Consider the following 26,830-nt stretch of genomic DNA (forward strand, 5'->3'; position numbering starts at 1 on the left):
ACCCTGTGCTCAGTCCAATGGATTTCTGTGAGCATCCACTTCTGTATTTGTCAGGAAATGGCATATCGTGTCAGGAGACAACTATATCAGTCTCCTGTCCCTAAGCTCTTGTTTGGCTCTTCAACAGAATCTGGGTTTGGTGGTTGTTTATGGTATGGATCACAGAATGAAGCAGTGTCTGGATTCCTTCAGTCTTAGTTCCAAACTTTTTCTCTGTAACTCTTTCCATGGATCTTTTGTTCCCAATTCTAAGAAGGAACGACATATCCACACTTTGGTCTTCCTTCTTGTTGAGTTTCATGGGTTTTGCAAATTTTACCTTGTTTTTTTCTGAGCTTCAAGGAAACATCCACTTATCAGTGAGTATATATCATGTGCTTTCTTTTGTGATTGAGTTATCTCACTTAGGAACATATCATCCAGATCCATCCATTTGTCTAAGAATTTCATGAATTCATTGATTTTAATAGTAATGTAGTATTTCATTATGTAAATGTACTATATTTTCTGTATTCATTCCTCTGAAGACGGGCATCAGGTTTATTTTCAGCTTCTTGCTATTATAAATAAGGATGCTATGAACATAGTGATGCATGTATCCTTATTACAAGTTGGAATATCTTCTGGATATATGCCAAGGAGGACTATTGCTGGATCTTCAGTAGAACTATTACCACTTTTCTGAGGAAACCCCATCTGCTTTCCAGAGTGGTAGTACCAACTTGCAATTCCACAAGCAATGGAGGAGTGTTCCTACTTCACCACATACACACCAGCAACTATTGTCATCTGAGTTTTAGATCTTAGCCATTCTGACTCTGTGAGGTGGAATCTTAGGGTTATTTTGACTTTCTGTTCCCTGATGATTAAGGATTTTGAACATTTATGAGGTGCTTCTCAGCCATTCAGTGTTTCTTAATTTGGAATTCTTTGTTTAGAACCATCCCCATTTTTAAAAATAATGTTATCTGATTTTCTGGAATCCAGCTTCTTGAGTTCTTTGTATATATTGAATATTAGTCCCTTATCTGATTTAGCATTGATAAAGACTTTTTCCCCGTTTTGTTCTAATGATAGTGCCCCTTGCCTTACAGAAGTTTTGCAATTTTTGAGGTCCCATTTGTCTATTTTTAATCTTATAATAACAGCCATTGCTGTTTTGTTCAGGAATATTCCCGATTTAACCTTGTCTTCGAGGCTCTTCCACACTTTCTCCTCTATAAGTTTCAGTGTCTCTGGTTTTATGTGCAGTTCCTTGATCCAATTAGACTTGAGCATTGTACAATGAGATGAGAACAAATCAATTTGCTTTCTTCAATATGCTAACTGCCAGTTGAGCGAGCACCATTTTTTGAAAATGCCATTTTCTTTCCACTGGGTGGTTTTATCTCCTTTGTAAAAGATCAAGATATCCTCATGAGTTTGGGTTCATTTCTCTGTCTTCAGTTCTGTTCCATTTATCTACCTGTCTAACACTATTCCTGTACCATGAAGTTTTTATCATAATTGTTCTGTAGTACAGCTTGAGGTCAGGCATGGTGATTACAAAAGACATTCTTCTATTGTTGAGTATAGTTTTGGATATAGTAGGTTTTTTTTCAAGATGAATTTGCAAATTGCCCTTTCTAACTCAGTGAAGAAATGAGTTGGAGTTTTGATGGTGATTGCAATGCATATCAGATTGCTTTTTGAAAGATAGCCATTTTTACTATATTAATCCTGCCAAATCATTAGCATGGGAGATTTTACCATCTTCAGAGATCTTCTTTGACTTCTTTCTTGAAGAAACTTGAAGTGTTTATCATACATATATTTCACTTTCTCAGAGTCACACCAAGGAATTTTATATTATTTGTGACTACTATGAAGCATGTTTTTCCCTAATTTCTTTCTCATACTATTTGTCTTTTCTGCAGAGAAATTCCACTGTTATGTTCAAATTAATTCTAAATTCAGCTCCTAAGCTGAAAATGTGTATCAGGATTAGCTTTTCTCTGTTGTAATTTTTGGGGTCATAGATACATGCTATCATATCTTCTGGAAATAGAGAAATTTTGACTTCTTCCTTTCCAATTTGTATTCATCTGTTTTCGGTTTTTTTTTTTTTTGTTTTTTTTTTTTTTTTTTTTTTAATGTGTGTAATTGCTCTGGCTAGTATTTCAAGTACTCTATTGAATAGGTAGGGAGAAAGTGGGCAGCCTTGTCCAGTCCCAGATTTTAGTGGGACTCCTTCTGGTTTCTGACCATTTAGATTAAAGTTAAATCCTGGGCTTTCTTTTCTTTTCTTTTCTTTTCTTTTCTTTTCTTTTCTTCTCTTTTCTTTTCTTTTCTTTTCTTTTCTTCTTCTTCTTCTTCTTCTTCTTCTTTTTTTTTTTTTTAGGTGTATGCCTTGAATTCCTGGTCTTTCCTGGACTTATTATGAATGGGCATTGTATTTATCCAACTATTTGCTATGCATCTAATCGAATAATCATGTGGTTTTTGTAGTTGAGTTTCTTTTGTTTTTGTTTTTGTTTTCTTTTTTTTTTCTATAATGGATTTAATTGATGGTTTTCGATATTAAACTCTCCCTGAATCATAAGAAGGAGGCCAACTAGGTCATGATGGATTATCCTTTTGATGTATTCTCGGACTCGTTTTGAAAGGATTTTATTTAGTATTTTTGCATCGATATTCATAATGGAAATTGGAATAAAGTTTCCTTTCTTCATTAGGTTTTGTATAGTTGTAATCTTGCTTCATAGAACATATTAAATAGTGTTCCTTCTCTTTTAATTTTGCATAATAGTTTGAGGAGTATTGGTAGTAGGTCTCCATGAATATCTGATAGAATTCTGAACTAAACCCATTAGACCCTGGGCTTATTTTTGGTTGGGAGACTATTAACGATTGCTTCTAATTCTTTAGGGGTGTTTTGACCCACACTACAGTCTTGCCAGAAAGAATTCCCACAGGACACTCGGATCCTTCTGCAGTAAAGCTTTAATGCATCTCGAGAGATAGATGATCAGCTTCAGGACAGGAAACCCAGAGAGCAGAAAACCCCTCCCTTATATAGGCTGTGAAGTACAGTTAGAAGTATGGTTGGAGACGTGCACCACCGGAATTGTCTGCCCACCATCAGCCTGATGACGCCATTGGAGAGACAGGGCTCAGGTAATGGAAAGATACCCCGATGCCTGTGCACACTCACCACGAGCAATAGTGACAATGGTGTTGTGAGCACCATCTTGTAATGGTGGCCGTGAGGACGGCTCTTCACATCTCACCCTTTTCTTTTATGTTAGAAGCAACAGGCCACGCAGTATGGAGAGTGGAGATAGAGGTCAAATTCCCACTGTGCAAGCATAGGGGCCTTACAAAAAACCTCCTTCCAGGCTCGTCACCCAGAGGGGTCTTGGTCAGCTCCCCTGTCGTTTTTCCTGGGGGGAAGGACACTAGGACACTCAACCTTCTTGAAAGATGACATATCTCCCAGAAAGAAGCTCAAATTACACCACAACGCCATTCCAGTGCAGTGCTTAGCCACAAAACTCACCTGGGTTGTTAAAGCACACCCGCTCCAACCCATGCAGCAAGACTCGCCTCAGGGTTTTGTGGAGCTGGATGTCCAGCAACCTTATTGCTTGAGCATCATCAATATTCATATATCGGGGGAAACACCCTGCTCCAAAGCAACAAGTGCCTGGGTTACTACCATCCTGTCCCTCCTTGTTTGGGATTTAAGTTTGCAGATCATCCATAGTAGGAGCAGTACTCCACTGTACACAGCCACTCCAAACAAACCACCCCCACCCATTGCTTGAAGTAGGAGAATGCTGCAGAAATTCAGGTAGAAAATCCTTCCATCAATGACAGGTCAAGACTTGTCGAATCAACTTATAAGATGGTGATCCTCAGGTCCCGGAGTGTCTGTTCAAATTCTATGGTCCAATTCTGTAACAAATAACAAGACAAAGCCTTTTACAGGTTAGCTGCTCTTGTAAAATTCTGAAATTGTATTAAGGTGATACAGACGCTAGGCAGCTTATGTTTGCAACCCAGCTGAGGCATTTGCCAAAGAATATACACCTGCTCTTGGACCAGATCGATCCGTTGGTTTACCAACATGAGGCCTCTCTGTATCTGGGAGTTGGCCATTGCCTGGCTGTTCAGGGCCAATGTCACTCTTGCCTAAAGGTCATTTTATAGTTTGCGTTGTCTGAACCGTAGCAGACAAGGCAAGGGCCGAAACAGTGACAGAGGCAGCTACTGCTGCTGTTGCTACCAAGCCAACTATAATAGCAGAGATTCCAAAATCTCTCTTTTCTCTAAATAAGCTTAAATTCTAGAGGCTTCCACAGGAACTGGAAAAAATCTAGGCACATGAGTAACCAAAGCAAAGCAATACTTAGTAGCATCCCAACACAGGGTATAGAATCTTTCATTAAGCAAGCAATCTAATTCTAATTGATTATTATTTAAACTTTTATTACTTACAACCCACAGAAAGGGGGTCAAACACAAACCGGGGTGACAGTATAATTCACCCTTTTAAATGATTTATATTTAGTATTAGAGGAGGACCAATCGAAAGACCCCAAACCAGCACTCAAAGTGCCCTACCACTCAAAACCCATTTGGACCTTTTCACTATATCCACCTCCAATCGTTGCCATAGGTGAAAGATAGGTACAGCTCTCATTAACCCCACAAAGTAACCATTGATCAAAAGGGTTAGCATCTGCCCGATCAGAATCCATGAAGTTAAAATCATGTCCAGCAAGGATTTCATTAATCTCTACACTTACATGTGGGGAAAAGGAAAAAAAATCCTTCAACCACCCAAAAGGTTTTTCTGGCCTGGCACCCAGTCCAAGGAAGCATGGAGTCCTCCGAGGATCTTCCTTTACAAAAGGGTGCCGTTCTGGGTTGCTGGGGCAGTGCTTTCCTGGATTTATGACTAGGCCTCCAGCCTTGAATTATCAAGGCATTGGCTATTATTTCAGAGTGGGTTCCCCAAGCAGCTGCTTTCAACCAGGCCACTGATTGATTTTATAAGGATATACACTGTCGTTGGTCTTTCAAGTCAGAGATCATTACAAAGCACAGGCTTCCTTTGAGGGAGAAGTTCTGTTTTCCATCAGAACCTGAATTTGTCCATCTAATGGTAAAAAGGCAAGTCCCAGCTCCCTATCAGTAGTAAAGAAATGTGGAAAAACTTGTGCACTGTGCATGACAGGCATGAACAGAATGTTAGACATAATACCCCAACACAATTCCCCCGATATACTAGGAACCATGATCTCCAGTAGAAGGGTCATTATCCATCGTTGTTTCCAGAATTCCCTCTTTTGTCCACATCTTCTGAAGGGGAGATCCTTCAGATGAGGCATTCTGGAACCCAAAGGGGATTGTCTTCTTCCTGTGGAAAGACACAAATAACTCCTTTGGATCTTATTAAAATAGGATGCAGGCCTCTACATTTTCCAGTTAAGACAACTTTCCATTTGATAATTTCTCTAGATCTGTTTGGTTCTGAACAGTGACGATCAGTTGCAGTGTGGCCTTGCTCATCAATATTCAAAAAATTAAGAGTAAAGAGTACCATGGAGATGTCCACTCTCAGTGTTAAGGGTAAGAGCCTCATCGACTCACCCTTTCTTTTTGATAAGGTAAGTTTTAACAGTGTGGTGGGCACGTTCCACAATGCCTTGTCCCTGTATGGCAAACCAGTTAAATAAGTTACATTCCTCTGTAGACAGAATTGTTGAAAATTTTGAGAGGTGTAGGCCAGTCCATTATTGGTTCTAAGAAATTTGGTTTGTCCCCAAGCTTCAAGGCAATGTTGAATTACATGTGTGGCTTTTTCTTAGTAGAGGGATCAGTTTTACTGCCCTCTTTTCTCTCTCCCCTTCCTTCTGAATCCCTGGGAGGGCCCTTTTTCTTAGACATGTCTTTCTTTTTTCAAGCTCCCATTCTCTCATTCTGTTAGGTTTCTGACATACTGTCCTGAACCTCTTCTAGTATTCCCTGTCCCTACACATTGGCTGTTTGGCAGGTTTCATCCTCTAGACAGTTTTATATTAGCTTGCAAATGCCTTGGTGCCCAGGCGTAAGTCTCCCTCTTTATGCTTAAGGTCAAGGTCACTTCCTAGCTTACTACATAAGGCTACAGTTAGAGACCCCGAACAAGAATACCAGGGAGAAATGCGATCCACTTCCTTAACAAAGTTCTGCAGCGTACTGGAGGCAACCTGCCTGTAATGCAGTGATCACTGACTTTGAGGAGGCCATGATAGAGTGAGTCCCTGCTCTTGATCTACACCCCATTTATAGTACTCCTTAAGCAAAGCGAAAGTAAACACAGTGCTCTGCTCCCTTATCTACGGAAGGCTTAGAAGATACCTCAGTGTTGCCACTTATCTACGTCGGACTGACAACACCTCATTTTTCAGCACCAGCCTCGATGGACAGAATAAGAAACAGAATGAGGGCCAGGGCAACCAAGACTAGAGCTTCTACTGCCCCTTCCTAGGGTGCATCTAGATTAAGACCGAAATCAATAGGGATAAGAGGGTCACGATGAGACATACCACTCCAAACTTACCTTTTCCCTGCAGTTCTGAATCCACCCCATCTCCAGGGGTTCTCCTCAATGCCAGCGATGTTGATCCTGGGTTTATGGCACCGGATGACCTGCGCTACCATCTCGCCAGCAAGAGCACATGCAGGACACTCAGATCTTTCTGCAGTAAAGCTTTAATACATCTCCAGAGATAGATGAACAGCTTCAAGACAGGAGATCCAGAGAGCAGAAAACCCCTCCCTTATATAGGTTGCAAAGTATGGTTAGAAATACGGTTGGAGACGTGAATCACCGGAATTGTCTGCCCACCATCAGCCTGATGACGCCATTGGAGAGGCAGGGCTCAGGTAATGGAAAGATACCCTGACGCCTGAGCGTACTCACCATGAGCAATGGTGACAATGGTGTTGTCAGCGCCATCTTGTATTGGTGACCATGAGGGCGGCTCCTCACAGTGGTAGAAGTAATTACAGGGTTTCTCTGATCCTGATTTGAATTTGGTACCTGATATCTGTCTAAATAAGTGTCCATTTTATCCAGATTTTCAAGTTTTGTTGAGTACAGCCTTGAATAGTAGGATCTGATGATATTTAAAATTTACTAAATTTCTGGTGTTATTTCTCCCTTTTCATTTCTGATTTTGCTAAATTGGATACTGTTCTTGTGTTCTGTATTTAGTCTGTCTAATGGTTTATCTATCTTGTTGATTTTATCAAAGAACAAGCTCCCAGTTTGTTTGATTATTTTTGTATTGTTCCTTTGTTTCCACTTGGATGATTTTAGCACTGAGTTTGATTATTTCCTGACTTCAACTCCTTTTGGGTGAATTTGCTTCCTTTTGTTCTATAGTGTTAAGGTGTGATGTCAACCTACTCCTATATCCTCTCTCCGGTTTTTTTAGAGGCATTCAGAGAGAGCTATGAGTGTCCCTCTTAGGGCTATTTTCATTGTGTTCCATAACTTGCAGTATGTTGTAGCTACATTTTCATTAAACTCTGAAAAGTCTTTAATTTAGTTCTATATTTCTTCCTTGACTGTTTTGTCACTGACTAGATTGTTGTACACATTCCACGTGTATGTGGGTTTTCAATTATTTATATTATTGTTGAAGTTAGTCTGTGGTGATCTGATAGGAAGCAGAAAATTATTTCAATAATTTTATATCTGTTGAGGCATGTGGTGTGACTGAGTGTATGGTCAATTTTGGAGAAGGCATCGTGAAGTCTTGAGAAGAAGGGACATTCGTTTGTTTTAGGATAAAATGTTCTATAGATATCAACTAAACGTATTTGCTTCATAAATTCTACAAGTTTCACCGTGTATCTTTTTAGTTTTAGTTTCCAGGATCTGTCCATTAATGAGGGAGGGGTGTTGAAGTCTTCCAATATTATTGTGTGTGGTACAATGTGAGTTTTGAGCTTTACTAAAGTTTCTTTTATGAATGTGGATGTCATTGCATTTGGAGTATAAATGTTTAGATTTGGGAGTCCATCTTGGTAAATATTAACTTTAATGAATATGACGTTTCCCGCCTTGCCTATTTTAATAACTTTTGGTTGAAAGTCAATTTTATTTGATATTAGAATGGCTGCTCCACCTTATTTCTTCGGATCATTTGCTTGGAAAGTTCTTTTCCAGCCTTTTAGTCTGAGTTAATGTCTGACTTTGTCCTTGGTGTTTGTTTTTGGTATGCTGAATATTGCTTACACATCCATTTTTTTATTCTATGCCTTTTTACTGGTGAACTGAGTCCACTGATATTAAGAGATACTAAGAAAAGTCCTTGTTGCTTCCTGTTATTTTTGTTATTAGAGTTGGAATTTTGTTCATGTAGCTATCTTCTTTTAGGTTTCCTTCAACTTTAATTTCTTCTTTTTTCTTGAGTGTAATTTCCCTCTTTATATTGAAATTGTCCCTTTATTAATGTTTGATGTGCTGGATGCATTGGAAGATATTGTGTAAATATTGTTTTGTCACAGAATACCTTGTTTTCCCAAGCTATGTTAAAAGAGTTTTGCTTCATATAGTAGTCTTGGCTGGCATTTCTGCTCTCTTACATTCTGTATGACATCTGCCCTAGATTTTCTCCTTTCATAGTCTCAGGGGAGAAGTTATGTGTAATCCTGATAGATCTTGCTTTATATATTACTTGACCATTTTCCCTTACTGCTTTTAATATTCTTTCTTTGTTTTGTGCATTTGGTGTTTTGACTATTATATGATGGCAGAAATTATTTTTTTTCCGGTCCAAATATTTTGGCGTTCTGTAGTCTCCTTGTTTATTCATGAGCATATCTTTCTTTAAGTTAGGGAATTTTTTTTCTATAATATTGGTAAAAATATTCAATAGCCCTATAATTTGGAAACCTTACTTCTCATCTATACCTATGCCGGATTTCATGTACGTAATTATGTCATTTCTAAAAGCTGTTTCAAAAATTCACCTGGGCAGTATTTCCTGAGAAATTCAAATCATTAATACTTTATCCCCTTTTACTAATATAGCATATTATGTTTCCATTTTTTGTCTATATAGTACAGAGCCCATCATTTGACAAAGATGAGAATATATCACCTCAGGTAGAAACAGATGAAGATACAGTACAATATTTTCATTTTTTCCCATTTTGATAGAGTACTTCAACAGTAGTGTTTGTGAAACCTTAACTGGAGAAGTAGATTCAGGAAAAAGAGCAATTCAGGGTCAGATGCTCTTATATGTGTAGTTCAAGACCAGATTGTGGTCCTTTAGACCTTGTGATCACAAAAATATAGCAACTAGTACAATACAACCACCTGCATGAGATGTTCCCAGATATACACACAAAGAAAAGGAGAACCATTATAAAAATAAGAGAAGGACCATTTACGAAGAAGAAGGATCTCAGCAATGGTAGTACAGTTATGAAGAAGTGCTGTGAGGTGTAAATGTATGAATTGTTTAAAGTAAATATTACAAGTTTTTTTTGGAATTCTACCATGTATTGTATATGGATATGACATTTGATTCAAACCAAATATTATATATTTATTAAAAATAATTAAAATAATTTTCTGTGTAAAGTTTTGTGTGTGGTAGAAAAAATGTCCTATGGTGAGACTCCAACTTAAAGTGTATCTCGCAGGAAGGTAAATCCCCTAGACGTTCCCCAAGCTTGTTTTCCCTGATCTCTGAAAATACAGCTAGGAAGAAGCTCTTTGTTCTCTATAGCCAGCAAAAAGGCTTTTTGTTTCTATACTTTTCAACCAGAGATGCCTGCCTTCCTGTGCCAAGGACAAGGTGATAAAAATTTAGAAAGGACTCACGCCCCACTCCTGCCTCGTAAATTTCAACAAGAACACCAGGAAGAGAGGAACTCCCCTACAAACATTTCCCAACTCCTCCCAACTCTCCTCCCAACTCCTCCCAATTCCTCAGCTAGCTGTTAAAAGCCCCTTACTGTCACAGCTCGGTGTCAAACTCCCCTGCCCTGCTAGGCAGAGTGACTTTGTCCTCAGCCAGCTAATAGTAAAAACTCTTGCAGTTTGCGTCAGTTGTGGTTTTCTCTTGGGTCATTGGGGTGCTGGCCAGCTCATTCCAGGACTTGAGAGGAGGCCCAGCTTCTGAGGTCTTACATTTGGGGGCTTCTCCACCATGATTTGTGGCCTACCCCAATTCTCAGAGACCCTGCTTGGAGGTAGGATTCTATCTTTGTCTGTATCTTTGTCTCTATCTTTTTCTATAACTTTCCTCTATCTTTGTCTCTATCTTTTTGTGCCAGCTCTGTTTGAATTCACTATTCTCCGTTTGCAGTTGTAAATGCTCGTGAGAGCAACGAACTCCCTTTTTCAGATGGAAAAGTGTTACTGACAGACATGTCAGGAGAAACCGGCTGCCACCCTTTGGGACATCCCAGGAGTTCTGAGGGAGTTCCAGGGATACCTGGAGATCTCCTATCAGTGTGCCAAGTGAGAGTGTGCTCACTTGGCTGTCTGTTTCTGTTACTGGGTGCCAAGTGAGTGTGTGATCTCTCGGCCATCTTATTGGGGCCTGGTCTTGGTTATTGTAATCTTTTTTGTGTATATATTTTTTTCCCTGTATGTGACTCTGATGATGGGACCGACTATTAATATGCCCCTTGGACTGACCCTTGATCACTCGACTGAAATTAAGACTAACACTCACATTCTCTCTGTGTATGTCTGAAATAGATTTTAGAGAACTTTCTGATCTACAGAAAGGCCATCTTTGATGATAGTTGGCCACTAGAGGGCACTCTTTGTTTGGTTCTGTTTTCAGCTCTTAAAGTTGTTTTACAGCGGGGACCAGGGTCTCAGCCAGATTACGTGCCCTACATTCTCATCTAGAAAAATTTAGCATAGGATCCCCCCTCTCCCATCCTGTTTAAAGCCTTGAGTTAAAAAGAATAATCCAGGCTCCCCAGTCCTGGCCCTCTGCCACCCAGAGGTGAAAAAAAAGTTAAAACTGGCACAGGTTGAACTGCAGCCCTCGGTTTCTCCCAAGATCTATCCAGAGTTAGAAGAACCTCAAAATTGGCATAGCACCCCACCCCCATATTCCCTACTGGTCCCCTCCAAGAACTCTCAACAGGGTGCCACTAGATATTTGGGGAGGGACCAGTTGCTAAAGCCCAAGGCCAGCGAGCTCGAAGCCCAGAGTGACCAGATTCAACCATTGCACTGCCTTTATGTACTTATGACCCTCTTCCAGCAGGCCCCAGACAACTGCTGACCCTTCAGTAATGGCCCTTTTCCTCCTCTGAACGCTATAACTGGAAGGCAAATCACACCTCCCTTCTTTGAAAACCCCTCTAGCCTCCTAATCTAATGGAATCTCTCATATTCTCTCTTCAGCCTACTTGGGATGACTGTCAGCAGCTACAGATTCTTTCACCACAGAAGAGAAGGAGAGGATTCTGAGAGGAAAGAAAGAGCATGCTGGGGGCCAATTGACTACCCATAAAACTTCTAAATGAAATGGATGCAGCCTTCCCTCTGACATGTCCTGACAGGACTGACCATATGGAGCAATTTACAATTTTCTGCTGGGCTCTGATAATAGGACTGAAAGGAGCTGGCAGGTGCCCCACCAATTTGGCCAAGGTAAGAGAGATCCTACAAGAGAAAAAGGAGCCCCCAGCAGTGTTTTTAGAATACCTCTGAAAGGTATAGAGGTGTTACACTACCTTTGACCCTACTTCGGCGTGCCAGCAGGTGACAGGTGTCATGGCTTCCATTGGGCAGTATCCTTCTGACATTAGGAAAGGGTTACAGCGTCTAGAGAGTCCGAAAATATTATCTTTACAACATCTGTTTAAGGAGTCACAGAAAGTGTACCATAAGAGAGAGAGTGACAAGCCAGCACCAGGGTATATTGTGCTCTGAGTCTGCAGACACGCTTAACGTCCCCAAAAGACCCTCAATAGGATCATAAGACCTCTGGTGAATGGAACACAACCTCTGCTCCAATCCAATCTCACAGGATCTGAGACTGCATTAATTAGGGAAGCAGAAAAACTGGCCTGACAATGGTCACAAGTCCCTCTGGTCTGTGCCAGCACCTGGGCAACTTGTTGGACGGAGTCTGAGGACAGCCCCAAGGTCCTCACAGAAACATCCACGAGATCTTAAGACCTTTGTGAATGGAAAACCACTTCTGCTCCAATCCTATCATGCAGGACCTGAGACTGCATTCATTAGGGAAACAGATAAACCGGCCTGACCAGGGTCACAAGTCCCTTCCAATCCATTACAGCACCGGGCACCTTGGGGGCAGAGTCTGTGGACACCCCAAAGGTCCCCACAGGACTCTCCATGGGATCTTAGTACCTCTAGTGAGTGGATTACAACATCTGCCAAGAGAAAGGTTCGAACACCAGATATCTGGGACCCTTCTCTGCAAGAGGAGATCTTGCCTGCAGAGAGTACTCTGAACACTGAAACTCAGGAGAAAACTAGTCTCCGAGGTCTGCTGATAGAGGCTAACATAATCACCTGACCATTGTTATGGCAACTATTAGAAAACAAAGCATTTAATTGGAGGCTTTGTTACATTTTCAGAAGATTGGTCAATCATCACGTGAGGTACCCCATCACTGGAGCAATAGAGAACTATTGATCCTTAGGCAAAAAGAGAGATTAAGCCATTGTATTGGCTTCTTGAAAACTCAAACTCATCCTTGTTGACACACCTATCCTCCAATGAAGCCACACCTTCTCGTATTCCTTCTAATCTTTAAACTCACTGCCACTTCCTGGTAATGAAATATTCATATATATGTGTCTATAGGGGATTTATTATTCAAACCACCACTTTTCCCATGGCTCGATCAGCAATTTTTTTTAAATATAACCTAAAGGGCTCCCATTTATTAAGGACTACTTATGAGCTTAGCCACAGTGATGGGCCCTCCCACATCAATCATTAGACTAGAAAATAACCCATAGACTTACCTAATGACTAAGTGATTGGAGACAGATGTTCAATTGTTCTCTCTTCTCAGGTAACTGTAGATTGTCAAGATTGGGAAAAAAAATAATGTTCCATCACAGTAATGTTACTCCAACCTACACAAACATTACTCAACACCATCTATTGCATTCTGCCCCTGCATAGACACTTTCCATGTATGGCATAAGTGAAGGGTGACTACCTCCATCAGCAAGGATACTCAATAATATGTGCCATGAACTGAATATTTCCTATAGCCTCACAACCCCCACATTCTACTGTGTGTTACACTTATTGGGGGACTTGCTAATCTGTCCAATATCCTGCCACCAAAGCTATGACAAAAAAAAATCCTCATCAGGAAATCCAATGAATTTTACCTGATTTCTTTCTCCTGAGGCAACTGAGAGTTATCCCTTAATGCTTATATTAGTGTCTGATTCATCTGTAATAAACCCACTACTATTAACAGCTACATCATAGGAGGTATGACAAATACCATCTCCCATGAGTTGGCCAAGCCTTTTCAGCAGCTTTTTTGAAGTATCCTTTCTATACTAAAAAATCCATTGATTCCTTTATTTTTAAGTGTGTAATTTAATGATTTTAACACATTTTCACCTCCGTTCCATTTTCCCATCATTTTCTGCTACTTCATATGATATTGCAATCTATTAAAATATAGTAGTGAATACAGTGAAAGGACCAGTGTGTGAAGCAGCAAATTTCTTTATTTCTCAGACAACAGATACACTGCCAGAATCTTCCAGGTACAACTGCTTGGTAACTTTGTGTCTAATGTTAGCATGATTCTTCCAGAAAAAAGCTTAAAGAATTAAACCATGGTTACTCTGCACCAGACAAGTCAGTATCACTAGTGAAAAACATTCATGTAAATCATTTTCATTACTGTTACAATGTGCCTTAGCAGCAAGGAAAACAGGTCCATGGTCACAAGAGTATGAAAGAGGCATCAAGGAGCACAGTTGTCCAACTTATTAGCAGCCAGTAAGCATCAACACAGGAAGCGACCAAAGACAATAAATACCTTCCAAGACATGTTCCCAATGACCATGTTCCTTTACAAGTGCCTCACCCCTTCCATGCACACCCATCAATCAATTAACTCATTGATTAAAGCCCTCAGGGTCCAATCACTTTTCAGATTGTGTATATTGTTCTACCTTTGAACATTGTACTTCGGAACAAAATCTTCATCAAAGACCCACGACTGACATTGCAAACCCATTTCACCACAGAATTCTTTATGTTACAAAATGTGATGGAATGTATCTGTCTCTTTAAGGGTATCTCTGTCTAGAAGTTACAAAAGCAGAACGTCCAGGCCAACAGAATCATCAACTCCATGAGCTTTTTTTTTTTTTTTTAATATGAGTTCAAGAAGAAGGAAAATGCAATGCAAGTTAAGGGTCTTGATCCCCTATCCATCCAGCTTAAAGCCATAGGGTGGACCCAGAAGTTTAGGTCAAAAGTGTAACTTTCACCTATACTACAAACAACTGTGATGATTTCTAGCCATCTCCAGTTTCAGTGTGGTATTTAGTCCCACCATCTACATCAAGGCATATTGCCTAATGTGAAATAATGCCAGCCGTTTATTGCAAAAACCACTATGTGTTGACTTGGATGTAAAAGGAGACATCTATAATATAGACACACTTGTACACACACACATACTCACAGAAAGAGGCAAGAAGTAGAGGAGCTGAGTCTTAGGATCATGTGAATCATGAAGGATTTGTTTTACATTACCTACAAGAAGGATCCAGCTCTCTATGCTTATCAGCTCCTGGATGACTACAAGGAAGTTAACCTCCACATGATTCCAGACACTCCTCCGGCTGAGGAGAGATCAGGAGATGACAGTGATGTGTTGATAGGTAACTGGATGCAGTACACCAGAAAAGACGGTTCCAAAAAGTTCGGAAAGGTTGTTTACCAATTTCTAGCCAATCCTTCCATGTACTTTATCAAGTTTCATGGTGACATCCATATCTATGTCTATACTATGGTGCCAAAGATTCTTGAAGTTGAAAAATCATAAAGTACAGAAATGTAAACATATAGGACTGGAAGAAAAAAAAAGTTTTTTTTTTTTTTTTACTGTGTTAGCTACATAAGGGTCTTTGACAATCCCAGTATCTTTGCCAATAAAATGTGTTTTGTTCTAAAAATGTAAATGTGTGACATGACATGCTGTAAGTGAACAATTTGCTGGAAGAGATGGCCTACAGTGGAAGGAACATCAAATGAAGATGAAAGTTTCATTTCAGGCGGTGAACAGTACATACACCTAAAATCATACATGCTAAAAGGAACAGCTTCTCTGGTCTGCATGCAAATAAGGAATTGGAGATGGAACTTGGAGGAGCAGGGATGGCAGAAAAAGATGGATGTTTAGGAAGTAGGGGAGAAGGACAGGACATAGTTAGAACCTCTGATGTGAAGACTGAAGGAGAAACAAAAATTTGGGGAAAGTGGGACATTTAAAAGAAATGTGGCCTTGTTGCACAAGGTGAAACCCAGAAAACTGATTGAAATAGACTCAGAAATCAGAGAAAATCAGGTTTTCTTTGAATAATGACACTTAAAGAAACCTGTCTCACATTTTAAGATTTATTATCTTTACTTATGTGGGTGGGGATATGGCATGTGCTTTTGAGTACAGGTGAACACAGAGACATGCGTTGTCAGGTACTCTGGAGCTGCCATTAAAGGTGATTATTTGCCATTGGATATGAAATCAAGAAACCAAATCCATTTTTCTTGTGGTGCAAAAGTGCTTGTTACCATTGATTCATCTCTCTAATCCCACAAAGATATCTTTTTTAAGAAATCCAAAATTCACATGCATAAAACAGACCAGATTCAAGATAAGAAAGTTCTAATTGATGGTGACCATTAAAAGTAATAAGGGACACACAAGGAGTAGAGGACACTGAAAGACAAATGAATTCTAAGTTGGAGTTCTCAAAAAGTTAAGCTGGAGACACAGGAAGAAGAGAAATTTTAAGGAAATAGTCAAACTTGGGCCATATCCACATTGGCTTCTTTGTTTTCTTAACAAATAGCCAGCCTGTCATTACAGATGGGTGTGTTTGTGTGTGTGTGTGGGGGGGTGTGTGTGTGTGTTTGTGAGTGTGCGTGTGTGTCCATTTTTACACAGGCAATCTAGACTAGTGAATGTTTATATTTATGAGACTCCCTAAATCATCACAGAAACCTTGATTTTGTGTAATCAGTTCCAAAAGTAAAGTAAAACAGAAAATGAATATGCTGTGAGATAATTTTGGGTTGGAATGGATCCTGAGTTCCTTCCGTGAGCACTCTTTCCCTGTGATGAATCCTGTGATCTTTTGCAGGTCTCCAATGAGATCCTCTGATAACCATAAAAAGCCCCACAGTGGCCAGTTCCACCTAGCTCTCCTCTAAACACATGACCCCCTACATACCTATGTATAACTTCAGCCTGTCTATAGCCTGGAAATTCTAGTCTTTTACTTATATGTGACCTCATTCTCAGAAAACACTGAAGGTGTAACCAATGCATATATGCTGACCTCTTTTCTACGCCAGTTGTCATGGGTTTCAAATGTTATGAGTTTGCCCACTTTGTGGGTCACTTCCTGAGGAGCCCATGTACTTCATGGATGTCTGCCTGGGTTCCATCTATACTCTGAGAGGTTTTTTTTTTTTTTTTTTTTTTCTTTTTTGAGGCAAGAATGCCATGGACTCAGTCATTACAATTTTCCTCTCTAGAATAAGTTTGTATGCTTCAACATTTGATAATAATCTCTATTGTTGATTAATTTTAATATCTGGGAGAGTTTCTGCAGTAACTGATTCTCTTAGGGATTAGTTGCTGTGAAAAGACACCATGTCAAAGGCCACTCATAAGAGACAACATTTCATTAGGGCTTTTCTACGTTTCATTACACGTTCAGAGATTTACTCCACAATCATCAAGGCAGAAAATATAGCTGTGTCTATGCAGACATGGTGGTGGAGAGGAAGTTTAGAATTATGCATCTTCATCCAAATGCTTTCAGGAAAAACTATGTATTCTGTATGCAGGGAGGGTCTCTTCCACACTGGTAGAGCTTTAAAGCCCCAAAATGATATGCTTCCTCCAGCAAGGCCAGACCTATTCCTACAAGGCCACACCTCCTCATAGACATAATACATTTAGAATGCCACACTGGTTTCATAGCAATTGACAAGATCTACCTTCTTCAAAGAGGAGAAGCCTCAGTTGAGAAGATGCCTCCACAAGATCCAGCTGTTAGGAAATTTCATAATTGGTGGGAGAGCACCCACTCCTTTGTGGGTGTTGACATCCTTGTATTAGTAGTCCTGGGTTCTTTAAGAAAGCAAGCTAAGCAAGACTAGAGGAGCAAGACAATAAGCATCACCACACCATAGCCTCTGAATAAGCTCCTGGCTCCAGGATCCTTTGTTGTTTCAGTTTCTGTCCCAACGTCTTTGATAATTAACAACAATGTGGAAGTATAAGCTGAATAAAACCTTTGCTATGGAATTTGCTCTTTGGACATGGTGGATCCTTACAACAATAAACATAGTAAGACTTTCATCGGAAAAATGTCTAACAGTGCCAATGCCACTTATCTTAAAACCACAAATAATAGTGTGTAGACATTTTATTTTTATTTAAAGGTAAGATATACTCGTGTACCTACCTGAGATGTAAATGTTCTAGTTTGCTTCTTTTTCACTATGTAGAATACTACAATCAAAAATAACTTGGAAATAGAAGGGTTATAGTCTATCACCGAGGAAGAATAAACAGGAAGTTGTATCAGTAACAGCAAAAAACTGCTTATTGGCTTGCCACTGTCTTAGTCACTCTTTTATTGATGTGAAGAGATACCATGGATAAGGCAACTATTAGAAAACAAAACATTTAACTAGAGGCTTGCTTACATATTCAGAAGTTTGGTCATTCACCAAGGGAGGGATCCCATCACTGGAGCAATAGAGAACTATTGATCCTTAAGCAAAGAGAGAGATTCTGCCATTGCTTTGTCTTCTTGAAAACTCAAACCCATCCTTGTTGACACACCCACATCCTCCAATGAAGCCTCACCTTCTCTTATTCCTTCTAATCTTTAAACTCACTGCCACTTCCCAGTGACTAAGTATTCATATATATGTGTCTATAGAGAACTTTCTTATTCAAACTACCAATTTTCTATGGCTTGATCAGCTTTTATTATTTTAGTACAGTCTAAAAGGCTCCCAATTAAAATGACTACTGTTGAGCTTAGCCACAGTGGTGGGCCCTCCCACATCAATCATTACCCAAGAAAATATCCTATAGACTTACCTAATAACCAAGTGAATAGAGACAGATCTTCAATTGCTCTCTCTTCTCAGGTATCCGTTGATTGTCAAGATTGGGAAAAAATAAAGTCCCATTACAGGAATATTTTACTGACTCCACAACCTACCCAAACATTACTGAACAGCATTTCCTCCTCTCTGCCACTTCATAGACCCACTTCCATGCATGGCATAAGTGAAGGATAACTTCTTTCATCAGCATGGATACTCAATAATAGGTGAAATGATGTGAATATGTCCTATAGCCACACAACCCCCCACATTCTACTGTGTGTTACACTTACTGGGGTACAACCCAATCTGTCCAATTTCCTGCCAACTCAGCTATGAGAAAAAAAAATCTCCTCATCAATAGATCCAATGAATTTTACCTGATTTCTTTCTCCTGGGGCAACTCAGTGTTATCCCTTCATGCATATATTGGTGTCTTATTCATCTGTAATAAAACCACTACTATTAATAAATACATCACAGGAGATATGACAAATACCAACTCCCATGAGCAGCTGCACAGTTGGCCAAGCCTTTTCAGTGCTTTTTTGAAGTTTCCTTTGTATACTAAAAAGTCAATTGATTTCTTTAAGTGTATAATTTAATGATTCTAACACATTTTCACCTCCATTCCATTTTCCCCTCATTTTCTGCTTCTTCATATGATATTGCAATCTATTAAAATACAGTACTGAAGGCAGAGGGAGGATCAGTGTGGGAAGCTGCAAAGTTCTTTATTTCTAAAACAACAGATACACTGTCTAAATATTCCAGATACAACTTTTTGGTAACTTTGGGTCTACTGTTAGCATAAAATTTCTAGAAAAAAAAAACTTAAAGAATTAAGCCATGGTTCCTCTGGACCAGAGAGTTCAGTATCACTAATGAGTCATATTCATGTCAATCATTTTCATCACTGTTACAAGATGCCTAGCAACAAGGAAAACAGGTCCATGGTCACAAGAGTATGAAAGGGGCATGAATGAGCACAATTTTCCAACTTATTGGCAGCCAGTAAACATCAACACAGGAAGCGACCAAATACAATAAACACCTTCCAAGACATGTTCCCAATGACCATGTTCCTTTACAAGTTTCTCACCCCTTCCATGCACACCCATCAATCAACGCATAGATTAAAGCCCTCAGTGTCCAATCACTTTTCAAATTGAGTATATTGTTCTACCTATGAACATTGTACTTCGGACCAAAACCTTCATCAAAGACCCAGGACAGACATTTCAAACCCATTTCACCACAGCATTCTTTATGCTACACAAAGTGATAGGATCTATCTGTCTCTTTAAGGGTATCTCTATCAAGCAGTTCCAAAAGGAAAATGTTCAGTTAAACAGCATCAGCACCTCCAGGAGCTTTTATAAATGTGAGTTCAAGAAGAGCGAAATTGCAATGCAATTTAAGGGTCTTTGTCCCCCATCTCTGCATCTTAAAACCATAGGGTGAACACAGAAATGTAGGTCAAAAGTGTAAATTGCACCTATACTACAACTAATTGGGATGATTTCTAGCCATCTCTAGGTTCTGTCTGTTATGGAGTCCACCAAGTCTGCCTCAAGGCATATTGCCTAGTGTGAAATAGTGCCAGCAGTTGATTGCAAACAACACTATGTGTTGACTTACATGTAAAATGAGACATGTATAATATAGACATATTTGTACATACACACATACTCACAGAAAGAGGCAAGCAGTAGAGGAGCTTTGTCTTAGGAACTCTCACGGAAGAGATGGTAGAAATCTTGTAAGGCAGAGAGGTCACTGAGACACTGTATGTCTCTACTGCACAAAATCAGGCCAGTCTGCCTTGCATCCCTAAGTGGTATGGTATCACCATCCATCATCCCCATCTGAGAATATATGGACTATTGATGAAGGATAGAGAATCAGTTTTCATCAAAGGTAAGGCTTTTGTATGTGATAGGTTTGTCATGCTCTACTAGTAGCCCCATGTCCAAGAGTTTATGGGCAACACAATTGATTTGAATTTGGTTGTATCAAAGGGGAGAAAAGTAGACTTGAACTTGGGAGGAGGATTAAGGTGGGAATGGGTCTGGTTTTAGTCTGGGAGGAGTTATCAAGAGAATTGGAAAGTGAATTCCATCAAAAAAAATGTATGAAGTTCTCAAGGAATTAATTAATGTAGTTCTTAATATACAATGTCTGTACTGAACATATACAGACCACTTATATTTCAATCTCCTAAATAGCAACTCATTTTATAGCACTTACATTACATTAAGTGCAAAAGTAATCCAGAGATTATTTAAAATAAAGAAGGATCAGGGGATATGGCCCAGAGACAATGCCAGGAGTGTGTTCAAACATTCACCTACAACACCAGTGCTTAAGATTTTGGGAGGGGCAGAGACAGGAAGATGATTGTGGCTTCCTGAAAGCCAGGCTCACTACCAGCTCAGCAAGAAACCCAGTCACAAGGGGATAAGTTATGGAGGAAAAGAGTAGATCACACTATACCCTTCCCTAGCCTCTGAACTTACCTGTACAGTTCTCTATGCAGACTCACATAAATATGATTAAAATATGCAAGAGGTTATTTTGCATAGCTTATGTTCAAAAGCAGTGTTGTTTTAGACTAGAAACCTGAGGACTTTATATCATTATAGTTCCTGGAGCAAACTCCCAAGATATAGATGATGGGTATATCTTCTTACTGTGCAAAGGAAACCTCAGTTAAGTGTGTGTGTCAGTGACTCCAAACAGCTTTCCTCCTCTATGTTCCTTTATATAGCATAGAATGATCTGTAAATAATGAAAATATGAAAACAAAGCTTTTTTTGAGATTTTAGGCTTGTGTTAAAATCATATGTATAACATTGTATTAAATGGAAGTGAAATCTTCAGCTCTCAGGAACAATACAGTCAATGCTGTAGGCTTCTGTTTTGTCCCATTGTGAACAAAATTAATTGCACATCAACAGGTCCCACACTTTTAACTAAATCAGGGAGAAGGGCTATGTTTCCGTACAAATAAGTAATGTCAATGTGATTATTCAAGTAGAAATCTGGCAGGGTTAGGATGCGTTTGGCTTATGTGATAGTGATGACTGATTAGTCTCTTGTTATTCAAATAACCCTTACCTCTGAGAAAAGACAAGTAATGATATAAGATATACTACGAAGTGACATGGACACTTACTAGATTTCATTTTCCTTTACATACTTTAGTTGTTTGAAAAATTGTGGCCCACAGAAGCTCAAATATTCAAAGGTGTTAGTTTTCCAGGTGGTGAGATGTTAAGAAAGAATTAGGATTTGTATTTTTATTAAAGGAGATTTGTCACTATTCTTTGAAATATCAAAAATCCATCAGGCTCTCTCTCTCTCATTCTTACTCTCTCCTCATTCTCTCTCTGTCTCTGTCTCTTTGTCTCTGTCTCTGTCTCTATCTCTGTCTCTCTCTCTCTCTCTTTCATTCTCTGTCTTTCTCTGTCTCTGTTTGTTGTCTGTAGTATTGCTTGTGAGCTCTCAGCTTCTGCTCTACACATGTGTGCCTGAGTGTTGCCATGGTGTTTACCATGATGTCCTGGCGTCGCCTTCTGAAACTTTAAGACCACAATTAAATATTTCATCTTATAATTTGGTGTGGTCATGATGTCTCACATCATTAGAACAGTAACCAAGACTTCCATATTCCAGTTAATTTTTTCAATCTTTCTGTATTTATTTCATTAAAGTTACCTTTTGTCCATTGAAAAGTTTTAAGAATACTATTAAAGATACTGAACAAATAGTGCCAGTAGGAGTGGCACTGTTAGGAGGTGTGGCCTTGTTGAAGTATGTGTGACCCTGTTGGAGTAGATGTGGCCTTGTTGGAGGAAATGTAATACTGTGCTTGTGGACTTTGAGGTCGGCTATGCTTAAGCTGTCCCCAGTGTGACACACAGTCTCTATCTTCTACCTGTGTATCAAGATGTAAAACTCTCAGCTCCTTCTCTAGCATTGTGTCTGTCTGAATGCTTCCATATTTCCAGTCATGATAATAATGGAGTAAACCTCTGAAAACAAGTTACAAAGTGTTCAAGAGTTACTGTGATCCTGTAGACTCTTCATGGCAAAAAAACCCAAACTAACACAAACACAAACATTCAAAAACACATTTGATATTTTGACTATTCTTGGCATAGGGAGTGGCACTACTGGGAGCTAATAACCTTGTTGAAGTAAGTTTGGCCTTGTTGAAAGAAATTTATCTTTGTGAACATGGACTTTAATGCCCTCTGCCTAGGTGCCTGAAAGCTAATCATTTCCTAGCACCCTTCAGATGAAGATGTAGAACTGTCAGCTCCAAATGCACATGCCTGCCAGGATCCTGCCATATTCCTACCTTGATGATAATGGACTGAATTTCTGAACCTGTAAGCCAGGGTAAATTGAAAAGTGTCTCTGCTGATAGTTGGTTGCTATTCCAGAAAGACCAAAAGTTATGACGTACCATCCAGAGTCTGAGAATACATTGGTTTAGCTTCTAGCATTTGACAGAAAACAGGATTAACAAGACAATGAGAATATAAAACTTCCTATTTCATAGAGACACATGGGTTATAGATCTGCGGAACTCAAGGTTTCATGGGTGGTATGGTAGGGTGATTAGTGTCTGTATATGAGTGCAGTGTCTGTTCCCAAGTCTGATGTCACACATACACATATGTTCAGTAATGAGTAGAATATCTTCAACACTTGCTCTCTTAGAGTGAAACCCTCTCACCATTTTGACTAGTTTGACTGGCCAATACACTATTGGGATATCTACCTGTCTCCACCCCACAGTGTTGCAGATATGAATAGACATGCCTGGAATTTTACAGAGGTGCTGAGAATACATGAACTCCACTGAGCCATCTTCCCAGCCCCCAGCAGGGTATTGTTTATTGAAATCAATGATCATATCAGTAGAGAAATGAAAACCAACATGACCCTGATATTTTACCTTACCTCCACCTTACACCAACTAAATGAATTTTAAATATAAATTTAATTTATGTCCAAATGAATCCAGATTACATTCTAATGAAAGATAAATTTGGAGTGTATCCAGATGAAAGCTATGTTAGTATATTTTTGGCCTTATATATTGAGAATAACCTATATTTTCGGTACACTAGGAGAGCAAATGCATGTAAATGAGTTCAACCAAAGAAAATCTTTGTTCCAGTGAATTTCTTTGTAAAATAAAGTTGAAAATCATGCATTTCAGCTATATATATTTAATTTTTTTGAGTATGTTATTATGGGTTCATGTGAGTTTTCTTGGATTCCGATTGCAGAATTAGAGTATAGGGGACCTGATTATGTGGCACTATTATTTTTTATTAATTAGTTCATTCATTGTCCACCTTCCTACTGTTCCACATCCCATATCTACTGCCCATCCCCTTTCTCCAAGGGAAAGTCCCCATCCTACCGGATCTCTAAACACCTTGATGTCTCTAGTTTGTTGAGAATTTGGTGCATCATTTCTGATTGAATAGAGATCAAGCAGATTTTTTTCTGTGTATGTTTTAGAGACCTTCTGATAGTTCATATATGCTGCCTGTTTGGTTGTCTAGCATTTGGGGGAATTCTAGGTCCATAGCATTTGAGACAACTGGTCCTGTCAGCCTCCTTCAGTCTTTCTCAAATTAAACCAATGGTTCTGCTGATTCTGTCCATTGGTTGTTTGCATACATATGCATCTGACTGTTTCACCTGCTCATTATTTCTTCATAAGTACAGTCATCCTAGCATTCATATTACAAGTATCTGAATTCAGAAACATACAGAGGCTGTGTACTGCAAGCAGGTCTTCTGCAAAAGCAATATATAATATAAGTACTAAAATTGATATCAGTGCTCTACAATATTCTATTCTATGTGATGAAATCTCTCTCTCTCTCTCTCTCTCTCTCTCTCTCTCTCTCTCTCTCAATATATATATTCCTCTAACACTTAGTATGAATAAAAATTCTCTTATATTCTCTCCTACAAAGGAGATGATATTGGCATGTCATCTGCAACATTCATTCACTTTCCTACACAGTTTGTGCTTTCTCTTAGCAATCAACTAATATCTAAATCACACATGCACTCAGATTACAAAGTAAGGTATCTGAGCTCATACAAACTGTTATTCTGAGTCAGAGTAGTTGGAGGACAATTCCAAACTGTAGTTACGTCCAAGAGCATGGACTTTAACAACTTGTGAATCAGTAGAAGAGACAATGTATAGATGCGTTTGTTTCTTTTGGTTTGGTTTGGTTTAGCTTATTGTGGTTACCCACAATCATTATAAGAAATACAGAGAAACACAAATTAATGCCTGTATCTTGAACTGAATGCAAACAGGGGCCTTAGAACCAACATTATATTTCTGTTACAATATACAATATATATTTTTAGAGATTTTTTTATTTATTAGCTATTATACCCACTGCAACAAGTTTAAGAAATATTCCTAGTGACCCAAATAGCAGCTTTATGATTCAGATGCAGATAATTTCACCCAATCAATGGATTGAAGCATCTGACCCCTGTTGTTGAATTAATGAGGTCAAAGATATTAAAGAAGAGGGCATCCCTGTGGTAGGATCCCTGTCTCAATTAAAGTGTTCCCCCAAGATGTCTGAAATTGTGGCCCAACAAAGAGACAGAATGCACCTGCTGATATGAGGCCTCCAACACATATACAGGAGAGGATTGCTGGGAGGAGAACTCTACAATTCCACTCTCCCCACTGGAGGGCATTTCATCTAATGTTTTTTTTTTTTTTTTTTTTTTTTTTAATTCCTTAGAGTCTCTCACATCCCAGGTCTCTGGTTTACTCTAGAGCGTTTTCTCATTTCCTCCTTCACAAAGTTGCCTGTTTCCATTCTTTTCGCTGGTCTTCATCAATTCAGTCCTGTTTCCCACAACCACAGTACCTGATAAAATTCCTCTATTCTCCTTCTTGTCCCATTTCCCACCCAGGTCTCTCCCTTCCCCTATCTGTATTGATTTTTTAACCTTCTTATCATTTCTAATTATGTTTATGACTAATAAAATAATTGAAATTTATTTTTTTGATTCATTATCTTATTAGTTTCCAAAGGGATGATATACAAATACCAAAGGTACATTGGTTTAATTTTATTTCATTTCATTTGATTTTTGAGATAGGCAGTTAGTATGTTTTGTATTCTCCAGGAAGGTCTAGAGTGTTGAGGTTCAGCATTCCATGCTAGTACCATTACAGGTATGTAAAAACTTACCTGGCTTTAATTGCTTATAATAAAATAGTCCCAAAAAAATCTATAAACACTATAAAATAAACACTTTCCAGTCTGAGAGATGAAAATATTTCCTGTTCGTTTACAAACCTCATTGATAGAAAGTATATTTGTTTCTTGAAACAAACTAAACTGCTAACTGAGTGCCATGATTAGCCCCCTCTCTGGTTTCCAGGCTCTGCCGCTTCTCTCTGTTCCCATTATTATTGATGCTCTCGAACAGGGGAATGCCAGGCCTACGACAGGAGAGTGAGTGGGTAAGGGGAAGGGTTGGGGGAACATACAGGGGAATTTTGGGATAGCATTTGAAATCTAAATGAAGAAAACATCTAATTGAAAAAAAAAACTTAAGTGTATTCACATATGTACACAGGGACATGTGGCACATATGTACATAATTTAAAATTATCATTCCTTTTCAATACTCTGTTTTTCATTTATTTTATTATTATTAATATATATGGCAATTCTGAAACTTACTTTGTAGACTAGAATGTCCTCAAACTGAGATTTGCCTACCTCTGCCTTCCAAAAACTGAGATAAAAGGTGTGTGCCACCACCACCTGGCTTCCGAAATATTTTTTACTTAGTGGGAGATGTCCATTATTTTTTTCCTGTTAGGATATATCAAAATCATCAAGATGCCATATTTCCTTAATCAATTTATGAGATTAAATCAATCTTTGTAAAAATATTTCAGGTACTTTTGGAGACAGGTAAGTTTACAAGAAACATCATTTAAAAAATATTTTATTTCTGGAGCCAAAACCTTGAGTAGACCTTGCATGCAAACTCTGTAGCTAGCCTTATAACACCCGGAGGCAACTCCACTGCCAGGCATCTAACATTCATAGGATCCGATGATCAGACAAGAGGAAGACACAACATCTTTCCCCAACACCTTGAGTAGAGGGTAAAAGAAAGACACAGGCATGCAGGAACTCCACCAGACCAGTGGTATGGATTGCATCCATTCTGTCTGGGACAGGGCCCTGAGCAGTCCTTGGATGCAAACTCAGCAGCCAGCCCCATAACACCCAGAGGAAGCTCCACTACCTGAAGATCTAACATGGCCAGGGTCAGAGGATCCCAGGAACCTAGGAGCTTAGTCACACCAGGATCTCAAGGTTCCAAGGGCAGCTGGACTCCCAGGA

The sequence above is a fragment of the Mus musculus genome, chromosome Y, assembly GCF_000001635.26.
Source record: "Mus musculus strain C57BL/6J chromosome Y, GRCm38.p6 C57BL/6J".
Classification (NCBI taxonomy): domain Eukaryota; kingdom Metazoa; phylum Chordata; class Mammalia; order Rodentia; family Muridae; genus Mus; species Mus musculus.